This window comes from Ochotona princeps, chromosome 9, assembly GCF_030435755.1.
Source record: "Ochotona princeps isolate mOchPri1 chromosome 9, mOchPri1.hap1, whole genome shotgun sequence".
In the NCBI taxonomy this organism is placed as follows: Eukaryota; Metazoa; Chordata; class Mammalia; order Lagomorpha; family Ochotonidae; genus Ochotona; species Ochotona princeps.
In genome coordinates, this window is record NC_080840.1 from 38395078 (window position 1) to 38409458 (window position 14381).

Below are 14381 nucleotides of genomic sequence, written 5' to 3' on the forward strand. Positions count from 1 at the left end.
ATTTGTGGATACGGTGGATGTCACCTCAGTCTGTTTCAGGGAAAGCAGGCTTTTAAAAAATTACATGAATGTGGAGATCGATTTCCACGTGTTGCATTCATTCATTCATTCATTCATTCACTCATACCATGGTTTTAGGAGCCTGCTGTGAAAAGCATCATGTAGTGATGTTTTTCTAGTTCAGTGTGATGGGTTCTGATCTTCCATGTTGGGACTTGAGCAAAAAAACAACTATGCTTCATGCAGTGTTGCCACAAAGGAATTAAGTCCTTGGGATATGCTAGTCCAGTCAACACTTCCTAAAAGCTACAGTACACTCATTCAAATGTGATGATGAGAGAAGATGTGATGGTATATTATTATAGATGACTAGGACCTATAGAGGGAGTGAAGAGAACAGGGAGGTGCCAGACTCCATGTTACCTTACATGACAAGAAGGGCATTGTGAATGTCATGAAAGTTACTAATCAGTTGATTTTAAAATAAGGAGTTTATCCTGGAAGCTTTGTTCTCTGCCAGGATATGGACAGAGAGATGCATTGCATGGAAAAAATCAAATGAATGCACAAATACTGACTGCATGTCAGGGAAATGAGATTGTCAGTCCTATAGCCATAGGGAACCTACTTTTCCCAGCAACCTGATAACCTGGAAGCAGAATCCCCGTCTCCATCACCTGTGGCTTCCAAGTGGCAGATGCTTTGGTTTTGCTTCATGAGATTCTGAGCAGAGAACCCCAATGATCCCACAAAGATATGCAATCATCAGCAGAAATTGTTATATCGCCAGACTTATGGTAGCTTGTAAGAACAGAAAATAAATGCACCATGCTTTCTCATATTTTAAACTTCAACATGCACTATAATTATTTTTAGAAACGTGTCCAAATTCCAAAGAACCAGCAAAATTATGAGGGGCTGGCATTGTGGCACAGTGTATTAGGCTGCCGCTTGTGAGGCTGGCTTCCCATGTGAGTGCCAGCTCAAGTCCTGGCTACTCTGTTCCTAGCTCAGTTCCTTGTTATTGCACCTAGGAAGGAGTGCAAGATGACCCAAGGACTTGGACCCCTAGCATCCCTGTGGGAGACCTGGAAAGAAGCTCCTGACTCCTAGCATCTGCTCGATCCAGCCCTTTTTGTAGACACCATTTAGGGAATGAGCCAGAGGGTGGAAGATTTCCTTTAGATTTAGATCTCTAATATATTCAGGAAATTTTTGTATATGTTAAAGTAACTTTTGAGGTTTATTGTTTTTCATATTATTCATGTGGCCCACTTGCTACTTCCACGCCTATGTTGTCATTTTTGTCTGTTGACTGAGTAAGTGTTGGGTTGGTTTGGGGATTTCTGTTCTTTTTTTCATAGATTATTATAACTATCCTAAGACATTATCATGCAATATTGATTTTGGTTATTTTATTAAGAGTCTTTAAAGTTAGATAGTTTTGATTATCAACACTTTTTCCATTGTATATAAATTTTAGAATCAGATTGTCTTGTTCTACAAGACTCCTGCTAAGGTTTTGATTGGGACTGCATTATATTTATGTATTGAATCATACGGAATTGACATCATAGCAATATTGATTTTTATGGCCTATACACATGACATTTACCTAATTTATTCAAGTCTTACTTATTTTTGTGTAAATATGCAGGCTTGTAAGTGTTTTACTAGGTACACTCTCAAATGTTCTCATTCTGATATGAATGCAATATTCAACAGGCCTTTTATTGTTTTTTGATAGCATATATAATTATTTATATGTTTATCACATATTCTGGAACTATGATCAACTCATGTATTACTCCTATTTGATTATTTTTAAGTTCCATATAGAGTTGTCATGTTGTCTACATATAAAAAGGCAGTTCTACTTTGTTATCTTTTTTTGTCCTGGCTAGAACCTATCGTCCATAGAAGTGTTGTCTGGTCATCCTTACCATATCTCATTTTCAGAGAAAGAGGAGAAAAGAAGGCTTGGGAGGTTTTATTGTTTTTTTTCTTTTTTTAATTTTGGCTTAATGTTAGGTATAAATTTTTGTATCATCATTTACAAAGATAAGTAAGATATCATCCATTATTATCTTATTGATATTTTTATCATAACCAAAGGGTCAATTTTCATGAATCTACTGAGATGATCATGGGTTTTTCTTTTTTTGTTTGCTGCTAGAAAATACTGCATTTATTAATTTTTAATTTAAAATCAACTCTGTGTTTCTAAACTACACACTTGGTTATAATGTGTTATTCTGTTTATACACTATTGTGTTCAATTAAACATACATGTAGTAACTTTTTATGTACTTTAGAGTGAGCAGAAAGATGCAGAGAGAGAGAGAGAGAGAGAGAGAGAGAGAGAGATCTGCACTATCTTCTGGCTCATGCCTCAAACTCTCAAATGGCTGGCACCAAAGCTGGAAGCCAATGATTCAATCAGGACTCCCAAATGGTACCAAGGATTCAATTACTTGACCTGACTGCTACCTTACATGGTCTGTATTAACAGGAGGCTAAAGGGTCAGGAGCAGGAACCGAGAATCATACTCAGGTACCCTGATTTACAGCATAAACATCTCAACTACGAGGCTAACCACCTGCTTGCAGTTTTACTATATGTAGTTTTCCAATATTTGCAGCTCTCTTCTTGAGATACATGGTTTACTTGTGAAATGATAGGCTTTAGTCTCATGGTGATGGTGACCTTATCAAATTAATTTACAAGTATCTCTTGGTTTCGTATTTATTGTAAGTGGTCATACAACGCTGGAATGATTTTTTGTTTTACTTCAGTGGTTGATAAAATTCATTTGTAAATCAGTCTCGTCCTGAATTTTTCTCCTAGAGGAAGTTTAAAACAATTTTAAACACATAGGTTAGGAGGTTACAGGTTACCTCTTCTCAAGTGAGCAATGATGCCTTGGGTGTTTTAAATAATTTGTCCATTTCACATGAAGTGTTAAGTTCACTGGTATAAAGTTGTTCATAACATCACCTTAATGTCCTTTTAGGGAGTGTGAGATCTATAGTGATGTCTCCTTTTAAATTTTTGTTAGTGACAATTTGTGCCTCTACACAGTCTGGATAGAGGCTTATTTTTGAAGAATTGCCTTTTGGTTTCATTGATTATCTCTCTTTTCAGTCCCTGTTCAATTATTTTCTGATTTCCTCTCTAGCGTTTCCTTCCTTTTTGTTAATCAGGGTTTACTATGCTCTTCTTCTAATTTTCCTAGGAAAACTTAAATATTGATATTTTTTTTTCTAAAGGGAACTTTAATATTCTACAAATTCCTCTAAGTTCAAACTAACTGTGTGTTTCACAAAACTGGTATGTTATGTTTTCATGTTCATTTCCAATCTATTGGGGTAGACACTAAATATTGTAAATCTTTTTTTTAAACTACTTTTTCTGTGTTGCTTGCAATGTGATATGATTTTCTCCTTGTGCCCAGTTATGCTACTTGGAATCTATTGGATTCCTGATATCTTCTTTTACACTTTATTGAGAGGAACCCAGAGCAGTCCTTTATCTAGAACAAGTGTACCACACCAGCAAGGGTAGTGCTCCTCTGAGGACTCAAACTGCTGTCCCAGTTGGAGTTCTTTCAGTCAGGCAGTGAGATTTGGGAGGCCGCAAACTATTCTCAGCTTTGCATAAGCTCTGTTTTTGTCTTTTATTTTCTGAAACTCATTTTTCCAGTGCTGGATAATTCCCTGTCTCACTTGCATAGATCAAGAGTCAGCCAAAAATCAAAGTGACCTGCCTGTGTACACTGGTGTTCCTGGCTTGTAGGCATTCTGGACTCCACAAAGTCGAAGCTGTGGCCAACTCACACAGGAACCTGCTGCCCTTGCACTCTGGTAGGGGCAGTGCCTCCAAGGAGGGTGAAGTGTTCAACCCTTTGTTTCCCTTCTCCCTGGGACCACAATCCTCTGCTGCTTCCTGCCCAAAGCCTGAAGCCTTTTGGATGTATTTCGCCAGCTCTTCTGCTGGTTTAATTAGGAGGGCACATCTGATCCCTGTTACTCAACTTGAGCCAGAAGCAAATTCCCATTATGTTTTACAAAGCAGAACTGCGCGTTAGGTGCTTGAAGCCTGAGGTTTTTGGAGGTTGTAATGGAATAATAATAATTCTCTAATTTATGATAGTCTCATGAAAATTGCCTTAATATACTTTTCAGCATTTAAAATTGCTCTGAGTCTCCAGACGTTTATGCTTTTCTGCCATCCCTTGAGCAAAAAAGGTGCATACACTTCCAAACATGTTTGTTCAGATTCTTGTGTATGTTCATAGATACTTATTTTAATGCACTCCTACATTATAAAATGCACAAGCACACACATACAAAAATAGAACAGACTGGAAGTAAAAATTCTAAATGTTATTTTGGATCTCGTTAAAAATTATTCCTTGGTGGAGCAGTGTGATTAAATGCACTTTCATTTCAAAATTATGTGTGGAATCAGCTTTGGTTTTTATGCAAAAACCTGCCATAGCTGCGCTAAAGATAACATTAATTCTGTTGGCTAATTTTGAAGAAACCTAGGCTATAAAAATACTGAATCTGATGGTGCACTTGTACTCTTCTGTGTTAGTCATTTGTAATTCTCTCAGCAGTATTTTGTACTTTAAAGAATTTATTGCTCCATGCTTTATGTGTTTGATTCTGTGATAGATGTAATTCCTTCTTTTTCAAAAGAACTCGTAATTCAGAAAGTTGAAAATCATTTCCAATTACTTTTTGCCAGGACCTATAGGCACAATCTTTGTTGATCTTGTATTTTGTAAATTTGCTACATGTGCTTCATTTAGATCTAGCAGTCAGTTTGTAAACTCCTTGGTAGTTGAGACAGGCAATCACATTGCTCTGTGCTCTGATTTTGTTGCCTGCTTGCCTGCCTGCCTTCCTTCCTTCCTTCCTTCCGTCCTTCCTCCCTTCCTCCCTTCTTTCCACTTGCCTGTGCTGGTTCATTCCCTGGATGACTGTAATGGCCAGGGCTGGGCCAGGCCAAAGCCAGGAATCAGAAACTCCATCTCAGCCTATACACGGGTGGCAGAGGCCCAGGTAGTTGCGCTGTCTTCTACTGCCTCCCTTTAAAGTGGAGCATCTAGGTCTCGGGCTAGCAGTGCTGAGACAGAATGTCAACATCACAGGCAATGTCTTTCCCCACTGGGTCACAACACCAGTTCTGAAAGCTTGTTGTACTCTGGCACTCAATGATCAGCAAAATCAATGTGACAGACCAAGGCACATCATTACACCTCTACCATTCTGAATTACTGTTAAGATCTCACAACCTTTTTAAGTGCTTGTGTTTTTAATAGTAGCTATACAACTGAGTTCTCTTTGAATTAGAGTACTTTGCCTGTGAATTGTGCAATAGATTTATATTATTCTGATGCTCTCTCTTCTGCCTTTCCCTGTGGCTTTTGTTTTGTTGTTTTGTATTTTATTCTGGTTAAAGCCTCACAGGTTTTCAGTAAAACATTGTTTTTAAAATTAACTAAAATTCCTAAGCTCATAATGCTTGAAACACACTTACAGTTTTCCTGCTAATCATGGAATCCAGCATTTCTCAGCTGCTTTGTGCTGAATTGGGACAATGTAACTACCTCTGGCCACTGGAATATGGGCAGGAGTTAGAGAAACCTCATCTAGGCCTGGCCATGTAATCTTTCTGGTTTTCTGTCTCAGTTTCCCTCCTGGGTGCAGCTAGAAGCAAAGGAAGTACAGGATGCTGTGCGATGTGGGGAAACAGTGGTAGCAGCCTTGGCCCAAGGGTAATCTACAATGAGTCAGTAGGAAATAGATCTGGGCTGGGTCTGTGTCATAGCAGGTAAAGCCATAGCCTGCAGCCCCCACATCCCATATGGGCCACTTCTTCTTCCTCTTCTTTTTTTTAAAGATTTATTTATTTCATTACAAAGTCAGGTATACAGAGGAGGAGAGACAGAGAGGAAGATCTTTCATCCGATGATTCACTCCCCAAGTGAGCCGCAATGGCCGGTGCGCACCAATCCGAAGCCAGGGGCCAGGAACCTCTTCCAGGTCACCCACACGGGTGCAGTGTCCCAATGCACTGGGCTGTCCTGGACTGCTTTCCCAGGCCACAAGCAGGGAGCTGGATGGGAAGTAGAGCAGCTGGGATTAGAACCGGTGCCTATATGGGATCCCAGGGCGTTCAAGGCGAGGACTTTAGCTGCTAGGCCACGCTGCCAGGCCCTGCTTCTTCTAATCTAACTCCAGGCAAATATGCCTGGGAAAGCAGCAGAGGATGGCCCAAGTACTTGGGTCCCTGCACCCATGTGGGAGACCCAGAAGAAGCTCCTGAATTCTGGCTTCTGATGAACTCAACTCCAGCAAATTCTGCTATCTGGAGAGTGAACCAGTCGGTAGAAGCACTCTCTCTTTTTCTCTCTCTCTCTCTTGCTCTCTTTTTCTGTACCCGTCTCTCTCTCTGTAACTCTTTCAAATAAGTGAATACATCTAAAAAAAAATAGTTACTTGCTCTCAACATTAGTGTTTGGAACTTGTGCATTACAACCATCCCCATTGACCCATATCTATACAGAATAATGGGAAGAACAAGTGTTTCGAAAAATGTATCTGTCACCTTCCCCCTTTAACACTGAAACACCTCAAACTAGATTCATTATGCTAATAAAGACCTTGTAATCAACAATACTGCGTATATCCAAGTTTAAATATCTTTCAATAGTTGTGAAAATTTCCTGCCATGTTTTAGACACTTATTTTAATTATCACACTGATGCCATCCTTCATTTACAGTTTAAGCCTTTGTGCATACTTACTGCAAGTTTCCTCTTCAGTGCTTCATTTGTTCCCTATCAATCAGTCTTTCTAATATATTTGTGTTTCTTTAGGCCAGTGTGTTGCATATCTACCCATTGGGGTTCTTACTTTGCCTCGTGGACAGAGAGCGTATAGGGGATGGAGAGAGGGAAGCTTTGCCACTCTTGGACTTTGAGTATTAGTGCTTTCTGAGATGCAGTGGTATGTGTTCTCTATCAGTTTTTCAGAACTAGTCTACCACAATTCTGCTTAAGAAAGCAATTTGAATCCCAACACTTATGGCATTCTGGAAGCAAATGCACTGCCATTACTTCCTCTACTTTTTCAGAATATTCAACTTAGGATATCCAGTGGACTGAATGTATGTGTTCCCCTAGAATCAAATACTGAAACCTTAACTTTGAGGGACAGGTCCCTTATGCCCCTTTGCCTCAGTGAGAAAAAGGCTGGCCATACAACAGATACTAGATATGCCAAGACGATCTTGGATAGCCCTGTCTCTAGCACTGTAGTGAACATTTGCCATCTGAGTCTCTCTGTTTGTCCGTTTGTTACAGCAGCTGAAAAGGACTTAGCCATTTGTGGCTGTTCACATAATCAAGGCTCTGCTACTTTGAAACCTTCCTCCACTAACTCTTTGTGATGTAATGAGTGACAGCAGGAAAAATGCTGCTGTCGGTGATTTGGAAGGCCTTTTCCTGCTGCTGTTTCACTTGTTCCTCACAACACTCAGTAGGTGCCACCTCTCTGGCTTCACACAGGAAGTGGAAGCCATCCCACAGGAAGCTCCCACATTCTTCCGTCTTCCCTTCTGCAAATCACATTCCATTCCTTCCTGTCTTAAGGGAAGAGGTATTCTGTTCCTGACAAGAATCATCATCTTGATGTTTCTAAAAATCACCTAAAACTGTCTTCATTTTATTTTCATTTACTTTCAAGTAAATGATGTCCTTGAAACTTTGGAAATCAGTTTTCTTATTTTTTCTCATTCCTATTGTTTTTGAGCATGTGCCACCTCCAGCTGCTTTGTGTTCTGCAAAGTGATATCATGTCCTGTACTAAAGATACATCGTGCTGAACAATACAAAGTTCCAACCTGAGCTCTAGTGGTCATGACATCATTTGACATGTCAACATTTGGTTTGAACTTGCAGATGATTAGTTTCCTACAATTTTCTGGCTACTCATCATCCTGTTCTTTAGCTGTGGTGGCAATTCAGCCTCAGGATTACTGAGCTCTCCCTTCTACATTACCCACTGACTTTATAATGAATGGAAACAGCATTACTCGTTCTTTGCTTTCTTGTAGTCATACACACAATTCAGCTACACCAGAGAGACAAAGCCAAGAGGTTATTTAATAAAATGTTAATTTTTACAGGGGCCTCACAATGACATTAGCTTTATTATTTTTAAGGAGGAGCCAAAGATATTTTTCTTTCTATTCCTTCATTCTCCATAAAGGAAATTCCTGATTGAGGTCAAGTTTTTGGTTTGGCAAATCTAAGAATTTCTTATTGAAACTTGGATTGTATGCGTATGACTGCAGGAGTCACAACAGGGAAAAGGTCAGGGTGCAAAGTCTCTCTGCTTCTTTCCTCCAACTGTGTGGCATGTGGAAAATGTGCATCAATTGGCTCTCTGTCAATAAAACCTCACAACTGATGTGTCTTTTGGATTCCTATGAAATGGGGCCATTCAATATAGACCCATGGTCCAAGGAAATAATGTGTGACTAATGCTGATTTTAGAGAGCATTGTTTGCAAGCAACTGGTGGAGATGGTTTAGGGAGGGAAGGCTAAATTATTGGCCATGTGACATGACAGCTTCATCACTGCCTGGACATTAACTGGTTGATTTTCTCTACAAGGCAACAGTTGCTGCATCTAAAAAGCTGTCTACTGAGAAGTGTGGGTGCTCATGAGTTTAGTGATTGTTATGGGTCTAGCAAGTACTTGAGACATTACAGACTAGTAGACCTTACCAGAAAGAGAGTGATTCAAGAAGCACCTACTTGAGGGTAACCTATGATTCATCATTAAAGAGGTTCTTACAGAGTAGACTGTGCTGCTCTTGGATAATTGGGGAAATCTTGTAATTTCAAACTCAATCTAAAAACTTTTTTTCTCCTTCTAGTGGTCACAGAGCTACATACTGAAACCAAAGCCAGAGTAGTTACAGCCTTTTAAATTGATTAACTCTTACAGTATTTCATGTACTTGATTTCAAGTTTTTAAGTTTGTTTCAAATTTTTGTTTGAATTGTTGATGTCTATCACATGTTTATTAAAGCATTCTTTTGCCATTGTGTGTGTATAAACAGTTCAACAAGCTAACAGTTAATAATCAAGTCATTTCTTCTTTAGATCAAAAATAAAGCTTTGGAAAATGGACAAACACAACACAAGGGTAACTGACTTATAAAAGCCCTTTATGATGCTTGGAATAATGGCATGCTGCTAAAGCATTCTCAGTCTTTTCTCTGGATTTTGAGGAAGATCTGCTGTAAGGTTTTGCATTATTTTTTAAAATAAGGTCAGTCCTCACAGTAAAATTGTGAATTTAGTATAAACAAATATATTTCACAACACTTTGAGGGTTACCCTGATAACAATTGCTGTAAGTTGTTTCTGAATGCAAATCTCCCCTGAAAAATGCAAGCCACATACTCTCCATGAGCTAAGTCTTACTCCACTGGCTCCAGTGAGGCTTCCAGCAGTCCCATGTTACAACAGGACTGTGGGCTTATTGCAACATGGGCAATAGAGCTTGCTTGGCCAGAGCTCACCCTCTCCACTCCATCTTTATTGCTTGGGCCATCTTCTGGACAGAAAGCTTTGGTTGCATTCCCTATTACTTTTCCCTTCTTGGTTCACATGTCGCTAAGCATTGCCTGGCCTGTGTTAGTTCACCAGTTAAACACAGTGTCTGTTTACATTTAAGGAAAATAGGCTGTAAAATCATCCATGTCTTGACCTCTGTGATGGTCCTAAGTTTAGTTTCCTTCTTACCACTATGTAGAGAGAAGGGTGATGGCCACATCAGAAAATCATTTGTTCTTCCAGAGAATTGGGTATTTCCCCAAACTTGGCGCCTCTCCATGTCACCAATATTTTTGCTGCCTCTGAACTTCAACCTGATGTCATAGTCATTTGACTTAATGAAATAATTTCATGACCAAACATATACTTCAAAGGTATTTCCTAATGTCTTAGAGAGAAAAACTAATGGTCAGAGTGGCCAGTTAGTTTGTTCTGCAGCCAGCCAGTCAGGTGCAGGGCAGGATCCAGGTTTCTTACCTGCTGTGCTTTCCTGTGCTATGTGAGTCCTGGCGATCATTTTCCTAGAATGACTTTGGTAGAGTCCAACAACTAAGTCCTGGGTCTCTCAGCTCTACCTGAGGAGCTTCATAAAATGGGATACATTTGTATCTTATTTCTTCTTTTTATCATGTTCCAGCATCATTTCCAGAAAAGGTACTCATGTGGGTGGAGCTCTGGCCTGGTCTTGATTTCTCCCCAATGCTGAGTGTTGTGGCTGCCTGGTGGAGCAGCAGGGAGCCATGCCTCTCTGACTCTGTAAACTTGTGACCACTATGGTTCACTTTCCCTTCCTGAGAGCTGAGACTAAAGGGTTTCCTGTCTTTGGACTCAACCTTGCAGATGGCTGTGGGTAGTTCACAAAAAGGATCTCATGTCCCCAAGGGTCTTGGAGAAGAGACCTGCCAGCCTGGACAACATGCCTGATTGCTGTTGAACTCTTTGTTCAGCAACCAGGCTGTCCTGAGCTAACAATACTTAGTATGCTTGAGATTGCTCTAGGACCAAAGCCGCTGGATATTCCCCTGCTTGAGACAAACAGCACACCACCAGAGAGTTAGACTAGAGCCTGTGTTAGATAAATGAGCTCAAGGCTTTCAGAAAGGAAGATGACAGATTTCAAGGGAGAAGGCTCAGTTTTAGAGTACTAGGGAAGTCCTTACTTTTGAGCAAGCATATCAGAAACAGGAGAGAGTCAAGCACACCGAAGAAAACTGGAAAGAGAGGAGGCAGTGGTGCCAGGCCCCTGCATAAAGAGCAAGGCTGGGATGATTGAGGAACTGTCTATGGTGATTTCAGTTGTCGATCCCTGTGAAACGTACCACCCTGAGTCGCAGCCATTTATTGGTGTTTAGTTCTAGGCTCAACTGAGTTGGCCAGTCCTGTGGGTCACAGGTGCACAGAAGGCTTGACGCAGCTCTGCTGGCTGGTGGTTGGTCTAATATCACTCAGCCCTGTTTTTTTTCACCAGGAAGCACAGCCAACAAAGAAGGCATGAGTGGAAACTGCCAACTTCTCCAAAGAATTCCACACCTTGTCACAAGGCTCACCAAGTGCCATGAGGTGGTGATGCTTCCCCACTTGCTGGAATGCACTGGAGGTCTCGGAACATACCCTCTGTGGTTGGAGGTTGTACTCATAATTGGGTGTGTTTTGCCAGGGGTCTGGGAAGAATATGTCACCCACCTTTGGGCTTACTCTGCAAGCACCGGACCAGACCTTCTAACCTCCACGCTACTCAGCACTGCAGCCTGAGGATACAGCTGCCCAGGGATATCATGGGATTCTCCTGGGATGGCACAGGTGGCAAGGCTGAGGTTTCTGCCCACAGCATCACACTGGAATCTGAGTCTTCCAGCACAAGGCTCACTCCCAAGCAGAAGACCCAAAGTCAGGGGTGTTGTGCTAGGGAGAAACTCCCCAGGCAGAAAGGAATTCCTAAAAATAACTGGGAAGGAGGTTCCAGAGGAAGAGCCTTGGGGGCGTTCCCCAGTGCTTGGACTAATAAGGACTGTCTTGGTCTCAGGAAGTACTTTGTTTCACAAACAGCTGGTGCTTTTCCAGCAGAGATTTGGCACTGAAAATGCACTGGGCCTTGCGGGTGGGAGGGAAGCTGCCGGAAGTGGGGGCAAGGTTTCTCATTTCCCGCTGGTGCCCAGATATTTCTGCCTGGGGCCAAAGGGACGAGCTGATCAGCCAGAGGGGAGGATGCTTCCTCTCTTTTTCCTTAAGTTGGAATTGCGAGTGTTGAGAAAGCCTCTAAAAACACAGTGGAGGTACCTGAAGAACTTGACTAAGGGTAGAGATTTGTTCCATGAAGGAAGTTGGAGCTTTCCTAATTGGAATCTGCAAGTATTTTAATCTTCTGTCAACAGATCAAATGAGACTCCTGTTACAACAGGTGAAAACTGCGAGGCAGTAAGGTGGGAAAAAAAATCTACCTTTTTTGTTGTATGATTAATTTAAGATTCTGTGACTGTGTCCTGTAAAACCAGGCACCTTTCTGAGCAGCTGTCTCTTGACAGAGTGCTGGTCCTCATGAGAATCCCGTGCAGCACGGACCGTGATTCTGCCTATTCTGCACTGAAGGACACTGGAACTCAGATATGCTGGTGAAGTTGCTCAGCTAGAGAAGGAAGGAGGGCAGCTGTTGAGGGGCTGATGGCTATGCCTCGTGTGTTCACATGTGTGCTTGCACTGAGCATATATGTGCACATGAATGTGATGTTTGTGGTCGGCATGTCTTTGCCTGCATCACTCTCATTGAAATTTCTCCGGCTTTCTCTTCTTCAAGAGGTCGTTTGTCCTTGGATGCCACAGCTTTCATTTATCACTCGCCATTTCTTATCGGCTGCAGTGCCTGGAAGGCTGTGGCTCTGGGAAGACGGATGTGGCTCAAGCTTGTTTGGGTAAAGAGCTTGTTGTTTCCACCCACCCGACCACGGAGTGTTCACAGCAGACATGGACATGCTCTCATTTGAGCCCTAAGTCCTGCTTAGAGTCTGGTTTGCAGACTGTTTTTATGTCTTGGCCCAAGTGCAGATTTATATGTGTTGCATAGCAGGCTTTGCCCTGCAGAGACAAGTCAAAAGGGAACCAATGGAAGCTGCATAGCTGAAAATAGCCATGTACGTAAGCTCACGTGCATACTGTGTGAGCTTATCACATTTTATATTAAGTTCATATTGGGCCTTCCTTGGTAGGAAGGAATCACCGTTTTAAAAACAGATCAGAACATAGTCTGTGTTTATAGCAGAACTTCGTTAAGTCAGCCTTATCAGGTCATGTCATCATAGTTTGGCCACAGCTTCAATCTGCAATACACTTGAAGAATTACTTCTTAAAGTTCACAATATAAACAGGGTCTCGGGCTCCATAAAGTATTTCAAAGGCACCATTTCTGTGTTCTTTAGTATGTGTGAGTGTATTTCAAAAAGTTTGTGGGAAATGGAATTAGAATTCACATTTATTTTGATGTAGAACAGACCGAAGTTCACATATCGTTCTTTCATAATATATATTTTCCCTGGACTTTTCGACATACTCTCTTATATCCAAATCATGTCATTAATCGTGGTACAGAATTGGTTGTTCATTAACTTCTTGTAAATTTTTTATCAGTTCCAATTACTAGATGTGCAGTTACTATAAATAACTAACACTAAAGTTTTTAAAAGTTACTGTATTTCAGAATGTCTGCTATGTAGATATTATCCCTTCCTGAACTGTGTTCTCATTATTATAACCCACATATGTAGTTTGGAACACCTGTTAAACCATTTTAATTGATTTGTTCTTCATTTAAAATAATTTAAAAGAATAAAAATTATCTTTTTAAATTTTAAAAATAAAAACCAATACACACCTGAGTATTAATTATACATGCTTATTGTCTTTGCCAATGCACACTGCATTTAATTTCTCAGTAGTTTGGGTTAATTCTTATTTAAAAATTTATTTCTATAGAAATTATCTGTGTCTAGAGATATCTTTCTGGAATGTTTTAAAGTACTTTATAGTTATAGGGCTATGCAAATTGCACGATTCAAGATGCTGAGTTAAAGACTACAGTGCTCTTTTCAAAAAAAATGTCCCTTTTACCTCAGTTGTTAAAATTTATAAATGTGGATTTGTTCATTTTGCTCATTTATCATTTTAATATCTCAAGGTTCTTCAGTAATAACTACCCCCTGCTTTATTTCTGATATTGATAATTTGTGATTTTCCATTGTTTTGGCCTCTATAATTCTTGGTCAAGGTTTGTCAGTTTTTTGCTCTCTTGAAAGAAGAAAAATTGCCTTTTATTTCATTTTTTTTTCTCTACTGTTACTTTTTTTTTTAATTTCACTTATTTTTGTTCTTTTCCTTTTTTTGCTTGCTTTGTGTTTATTTCCAATGTCTTGAGATGGAAGATCAAATTAGTATTTAAAACTTTCCCTCTTTCGTAATTTAAGCATTTAGTGCTATAAATTTACCTCCCAACACTTTTTTGGCTGTACCTCACAAACTCGAATGTGTTGTGTTTTCATTTACATCTAGTTTGATGAACTTTTTCTGTCTTAAGAACACTTTCCCTTTATTTTCATGGACGATTTAAAAGTATATTCATCTGTTTCCAAGTATTTACATATATTTCCTTTGTTAAGTCTATTTCAGTTCCATTGAGAGTGGCCAGGTCTTTTAAATTTCTTGAGCTTTGACTTCTGACCCAAAATATGTTTTCCCTTGCTGTGATGAGTAGAT